Below are 5,821 nucleotides of genomic sequence, written 5' to 3' on the forward strand. Positions count from 1 at the left end.
TTCTAGCCGACCTGTGACAATGAGACTGTCACAGGTCAGCTCAGTAGATCGGGAGGTGAGCGAACACATACCGGGTTCGCTCACCTCTCGATCATGTCACGGCTCTCTGCCGTGACAGGGGGAGGGGCTGGATTCCCCTCTCCCTGCTCCGATCTGCCAGCGCTGACTGGCGGAACGGACGGGGGAGGGGGCGGGTACAGCTGGCTCTGCCCCGTCGTCTAAGTCGGGATCCGCTCCAGGTGCAGCGTCTCAGTATACGGCTACCGCGACGGCTCGCGGTATACTGAGCTTAGGGTAACAGGAGGACGCTAGTTTGTGTCCTCCCGTTACCCTAAGGAGAACTATGGGGAAAAACACTGACCCCATAGTTCTCCTTTAATAAGGTGTATGCAAATATAAGAAATTGCCCAGGAGGGGAAGTGGTTAACTACTAACAAAAATGTATCATATTTGTGTATCACTCGGCTGTAGATCCTCAAATCATCTCTGAATTCATGCCGACACTGTCCTTCCTTCTGAAGGGTAGCTACTTTTGTTCCCCATGGGCCCCGTGTGTTGTAAATTAGCCTCCACTCCAAACTCACTTCTGCAATGGACTACAATCTACATTTTTGTTAATAGTTAAAGTACTTGAATACATTTTTAAGATTTAACTCCTGATATTAGTGACATTTTAAGGCGAGCATGTCTGAATCAATCATTTATGCAATCAGTTTTAATTTAGAAATAATTCTAACCAATGTAAAAATGTTCATAAAGTGTTGTGCCAAGGTTTTATAATGTGTGACTGTATCTGGCACAGAGTGTGGTGGAATGCAGAGGAGCAGTGGGGAAAAAAGAAAATCAATTTGCCTTCTTCTATATGTGATTTTAAATTGATCCGTACATTATATAGCTCCCTAACCATGGCCTTCCGTTATTTGCTCCCTTTTGATCTGTTAAATTTACTGTTAAAAATGTTGTATTATATCTGTTAAATAAGTGCATAAAATACCTGCTGACCGTGCCAGAAATCTACTGCGCTGAAAACTTTGATATGCTTTTTCCCTGTGCTGACTATTATCAGTTATCATTGTCCCCCAGTTCTCTCGGTGGACTTCAGAACACCTTCCCTGTGTTATGAAGATAAGGAAAAAGGAAGAGGTACTGTAGTCCTAACACACTTCTTATACTAGGGTGACTAGGGTGCCGCCCCTCCATAGATACAGTACAGTGAGAGTCACCCAATGAGAGAAGGGGGTCTATTTATAAACAATTTTCAGAAACATACACCCTGCAAATCTTTGTGAGTGATTAATATTGTGTGAATAGAGGCAAGAACAAACATTCTATATTTTCTTTTCAGGTTGAATGTAATGTAATGTAATACACAGTATGGCCACTAGATGGAGCTGATGAGCATGTAAAAATAAATACTTATTTCCTATGTTACTTAGCTCCTTTTAGTGGCCATGATGTGATATTACATTACATTAAACCTGAAAATAAGTATACTAAAGGTGGCTATACACCTTACAACCATTGTACATCTTTTGTTGTCCAGACATCTCACCCTCGTTCAATTTTCTTACAACTAGCCCATCATGCACAGACCAATGTAGTTCACAATTGACGCTCGTCAGCACCACCACCTGGCTGATTTTCATCGATCTAAAGGACAGATTTTCGTTTGAGCATGTGCAGTTTTCATCTTGAGATTTTTGTTGTACAACAACGCCACTAACCTGTCAATTTTCGTCCAACTAGACAAACATTTTCTAGCCTGCTGAAAAAGACAAAAATCTGGCAGTTGTACAGTACTTGAGGTTGTGCGCTTCGCTTTAACTGTCAGATTTTCTGCTGAAAACGCAAATCGCAGACAAAAATCTCCAGATAATTGTAAGGTGTATGGGCACTTTAAGAATGTTCATTTTTTTACTCTATTTGCACAGAATGAACATTCCAAGAGATCTGCAGGGTGACCAGGTGAATAAAGAAAATGAATGCAGCTACCACATCTAAGGACTGGTAAGCTGCAATATATTAAAGGATAACTAAATCCAAGAACAATGTGACATATTGCAGCTTACTAAGAAAAACACTTTGATACGCCTAACATTATTGCTGCAGCACCAGCCATATTGTTATGCTGTATCATTACCAGCCAAGTTTACAAAAAAATAACATACTTTTATTTTCACACACTAACACCTACTAAAAATATGTCCACATAGACCTTCCCCTTTTCTTCTATATTGATCGGGTCAGATTAGACCCTTCATATATTGCTTGCAGGCAGCTACCTAAGTGATTTAGCTTTCAAGTCCATGGATATTATTCTTTCATCCAGCATAAAGTTCAAATTGTGGACGCAGAGTCTTCTTATAGCCACGATCCACCACATTGGGGTGAAAGACCATGGTAAAGAAATGGTCTAAACATTTCACTCTTGAGTTTGTTTCTAAGCCATAACAATGCACCCCAGAGTGGCACCTATGTGACTACTGCACTTATACATTGGATATGCAGAATTTGTTATACAACTGTTGTGAATAGGTGGATCTTGATACGCTCTGTACATGGAACCAAGATTACTGAACACCAGCGGAAGGAGGAGTGATATCCAAAAGGGTGGGGGTGCTCTCCGTACACCTTTCAGCAATCCCGGCCAGTACACAGGGATGGTGCTTGCAGTAACTCCACGGATGGCACCGTGCAAAACGAACAGTGGAAGAAATAGGTCACCAGCACTCAAAAGGTTTAAAGATGAATAAGTCCTTTTTATTGGACCATGGTGTCACGACAATCGAAAAAGCCGACGTTTCGGGGCCACGCAGGGTCCCTTTCTCAAGGCAGAAAATGTGACCTTTTCTGCCTTGAGAAAGGGACCCTGCGTGGACCCGAAACATCGGCTTTTTCGATTGTCGTGACACCATGGTCCAAAAAAAAGGACTTATTCATCTTTAAACCTATTTCTTCCACTGATATCCAAAAGGGACACACATTAAAGCCTGCATGACTTGGGAGCGGGTCCCGCCGGCTGATGTGCAGACTTTGTTTACAGCACAGATGGGATTCAAGTGGCCTACTGACCAGTGAGGCAGCCAATCATAGCGATGGTCCAATAGCAATGTGTGGTATTGAGTGGACAAGTGTAAAGCTTGCCATACACTGTAGTATTTTCTTCATTCAACCCACAGGCTAAAGAAAACATTACAAATTTCTCCATCAATGCTAAAGATCGTTGATCATGGAATCTCCCACCGATAGTGGCACCTACTGTGCAAATTTCAGCCGGTACATCAAGTTCCGGATACAATTTGTATAGTGTATGGCCAGCTTTACACTTGAACCTCTATAATAGGCATTAACTAGTTTTGCTTGGAATTATTCAAGTAGGTTATGTAATGTACTAGATGAAGTAACACATTAAGGATACATTTCATACACATTTTCATCTACGTAAAACAAAGTCCTCTGCAAAGCTGCATTTGCCATACAGGAACCATACCATTTGTAATGAAATGTCAAAGTGAAAACCAAAAACAATACTGATAACACCAAGAACGAGAAAATTAAAGGAGAACTATGCGGTTAGGGCTTTTCCCCATAGATTTCCTAAGGGTAACGGGAGGACACAAACTAGCGTCCTCCCATCACCCACGCCGGAACGGATCCCGACAATTATGTCTGGATCCACCCAGCTGCGTGAGTGACAGCTGGCTCTGCCTATCTAGAGGCAGAGCCAGCTGTACCCGCCCCCTCCCCCATCCGTCCCACCAGTTAGCGCTGGAAGATCGGACAGGGGAGGGGAGAATCCAGTCCCTCCCCTGTCACGGCTCTCTGCCGGCACGGGATCGAGAAGTGAGCAGGCACGGGAGGTGTTCGCTCACTTCCCGATCTACTGAGCCGACCTGTGACAGTTTCGTTGTCACAGGTCGGCTCAGATTATGAGGATGAGTGAAATTCACTCGCCTCATAATTCTCCTTTAAGCAATCTTTAAATGCAGTTTGTAAATCCTTCACATATCTTAGCATTTGTCTGGAGGGTGTTTCCACTTGTCCTTATATCCCTGAAGGGATGTTCGCAATGTTCAAATGGGTCAAAGGATTATTTATGAATGGTGGAAAAACTAAAAATGACATTGTATGTGTAATGATTTGTTAGATTAATCAATTCAAGCATTCAAAGAATAAAGTAAAATGTGAAAACAATATGAAAACAGTTTATAACCACAGAAATGAAGTAACACATTGTGCATGTTACATATTCAAGCAGTAGAATTAATTTTATTTTCATGATAATAAAATATTTCTCAGGACTTTATTTTCCTTCACAATATATAAAAAAGTCAAATATAACCATGTGCAAATCTAAAACAGTAGTTTTTAGCAGGGATCGCTGTGGTTGCATCTATATCCACAAAATGTGAGTATGTGTGTGCTACCACCAATTTCTACTACGGTTGCAGCCAGTCTTCTTGCTGCAAGTGTCTTCTAGCACTGACACCTGCATTGAACCAGATAAGCTGAGTAAGTAACTAATAATGTGGGGAGAGCAGAGAGCAAGAATGAGTTGTGGCGCCAGTTTTACGCTAGGCTGAAATGATCTTAAAGGAGAACTATGGGGTTAAGTCTTTTCCCCATAGTTCTCCTTAGGGTAACGGGAGGACACAAACTAGCGTCCTCCCATCACCCTAGGCTCAGTATACCACGAGCTACAGCTCGCGGTATACTGAGACCCCGCAGCTGAAGCGAATCCCGACAATTGTGCCGGGATCAGCCCAGCTGCGTGATAGGCAGAGCCAGCTGTCAATCTAGAGGCAGAGCCAGCTGTACCCGCCCCCTCCCCCGTCCGTTCCGCCAGTCAGCGCTGACGGGTCGGAGCGGGGAGGGGGGAATCCAGCCCCTCCCCTGTCAAGGCAGAGAGCCGTGACAGGATCGAGAGGTGAGCGAACGCCGGTATGTGTTCGCTCACCTCCCGATCTACAGAGCTGACCTGTGACAGTCTCATTGCCACAGGTCGGCTAGAACTATGATTTCTCTATGTTTCTCTCAAAGGCGGGATCACACCTGCTGAGTACTTCCGGGTCAGCAGGTGTCAGACGTTGCTAGGCAACACGTTTGCAAGCCTAAATCCCTCTAGCAAATTGTGAGTGTCTGGGTTCTCACTGAGGAGATCAAATGTATACCGTATATACTCGAGTATAAGCCGTCCCGAATATAAGCCGAGGTACCTAATTTTACCACAAAAAACTGGGAAAAAGTATTGACTCGAATATAAGCCGAGGGTGGGAAATGAGGCAGCTACTGGTAAATGTACAAAATGAAGATAGATACCAATAAAATTACATGAATATGTACTTAAAAGAAAAACAATAACCTAGCTCTGTAAGTGGAAAAGGGGGTACAGGGCTACATATCATGTACTACGGATCATTTAACCCATTCATATTAGCAGAGGATAAGTGTAAATCTATTGTTCAGTGCATTCTATATGTAGTATATAGTACATGTACATATAGAGTACCTGCAACAATACATTTACAATGATCCTCTGCTAACATGAATGGGTTAAATGATCCATAGTACAGGGCTACATACAGATCATTTAATCCATTCATGTTAGTATAATTCTAAATGTATTGTCTGCACTGTATTAGCAGTATATACTCTATATAAATCTCCCCCCCAAATCTGCCCTCACTCACTTGTGACGGAGAGAGCAGGGACGAGTCAGCGGCGCGCTGGTCCAGTGGGAGGAGCTCCAGGTGGGGTCCTAATTTAGCTGACTTAGAGGTGCCTGCCCGCTAAATTACAACCCCACCTGGAGCTCCTCTCG

The sequence above is a fragment of the Nanorana parkeri genome, unplaced genomic scaffold (genome assembly GCF_000935625.1).
Source record: "Nanorana parkeri isolate BGI_ZX_2015 unplaced genomic scaffold, ASM93562v1 scaffold1672, whole genome shotgun sequence".
NCBI classification, from domain to species: Eukaryota; Metazoa; Chordata; class Amphibia; order Anura; family Dicroglossidae; genus Nanorana; species Nanorana parkeri.